Source organism: Taudactylus pleione, unplaced genomic scaffold (genome assembly GCF_031769625.1).
Source record: "Taudactylus pleione unplaced genomic scaffold, aTauple2 ptg000100l, whole genome shotgun sequence".
Classification (NCBI taxonomy): Eukaryota; Metazoa; Chordata; class Amphibia; order Anura; family Myobatrachidae; genus Taudactylus; species Taudactylus pleione.
The window spans coordinates 14,060,663-14,062,311 of record NW_028284502.1 but is presented as its reverse complement, the minus strand read 5'-3'; positions in this window follow the sequence as shown (position 1 = coordinate 14,062,311).

Below are 1,649 nucleotides of genomic sequence, written 5' to 3'. Positions count from 1 at the left end.
CATGAGGAAGTCTGGATTTCAATTTTGTTTTTGATTTGAAGTTCGATTCAACGAAGCTCGATACAGAGTTGCTCCTAATTAATTAATTTTATAACACTGTGTAATGTATTTTGTATGTTTATTGGTTCATTGTCTATCAGAATTTAAAACTATGTGTATATTTTAAATTCTGAGATTTTAAAATATTTGTTAGTATAGTGAATATTTTTCTATAGCTGGTATATAAGCGCAGATTTTGTGGCGGGTTTATACAAGAGATTGCTTTTATCTCATATTATCCTGCTGCTTTATTCCTGCATTTAGAAATTGCACAATATTTGAATGTATGTTTATTAGGAAGGACTTGCTTTATTTTGATACTAGCTGGGATACCTGGCATTGCCTGGGTTGAAGACTGGACCCTGAAGTACACTAGCATCCTTTTTTTTTTTTTACATTGTCCTTGCCTATAACCTGGATAACTATGTAAATTAGGAGTAAATGACAGTGCCGGCAGCGTATTCTCATACCGTTTGGAATGTGGTATATCAGGAGTAGACTGACTACAGAACAGAAATCAGTGTAGCTTCCAAAATCACTTGGGGCAGGTGATACAGTTGTTGAAGCTGGAAAATTGGCTGAGACAATATCAGTTTAAAATTGAATCGTGGCGACGCCATCTTGGAAATGAGATCGCAAGACGCCATTTTGCGAATGGCCGCCCAAGCGCCATTTTAGATAAACTCACATTTAAGTACATATGGCGATATTACTATTAGCACCATGCGATTGCATCTTTCATTATTTCTCATATACACAGTAATACGCACAATTGTGCTGTTAACTAGTCGCATATTAGCGAATGCATAAATTCCAATATGAAAACACAGTTTAGTAGCTAAATGCGCATGCACCCGCACCAAGTTAACTAGCGTCTTTATATCAAACCCCGCATACTCACACATTACATATTCACATACAAGGTTTCATAAGCTTTAAGGTATAAGATTTAAGTTATTCTTTTAGTATAAATGCTATGAAATAAAGATTGTTTGGTGACTAAGGTTTTATACATGCTAAGTAAGCCATGTTTGGTTTTGTACTGATGCGTACTCTTTCCACAGTATTCCGGTGATATCGGTGGGGAGATCGCATCATGCATTCTCGAGTTATGGACCGCAGAGACTTCAAGCAACAAAATGTATATGGTATAAATAACTGTTAGGATGTTGCATGTGGCGGGAGGGCAGAGACCCCCAGTTGTTAGAGGCTGGGTGAGTCTATTTGAACCAGCCTGTTAAATTTCTGTAACAGATGCTTCCTCCCTGGGAACCAATGACATCAGCAACAAACTTCTCTATTGTCCGGTCTATTCTGGGGGGGTATAAATATGCGTTCTCAAACAATGGGTTTTTAGTCTTCATGCTGAATGCTGATAGATGAGGAGTTTCTTGCTGATGCCTAACATCTGGTCCGGAAGCACTGCGTATGTATACTGTACTTGGGTCGGTATAATTCCTTTGCGCCGAATTGTGTCTGGATCAATAGCGTGTAACTGACTGTACTTTTACTTGAATAATACTTTGCTTGGAACCACAGATTCTAGGTCTTAAGTCTTTATTTACTGTTTGACTGTGTACGCAAATTAGCGTCATCTTTAGAAGGTATAG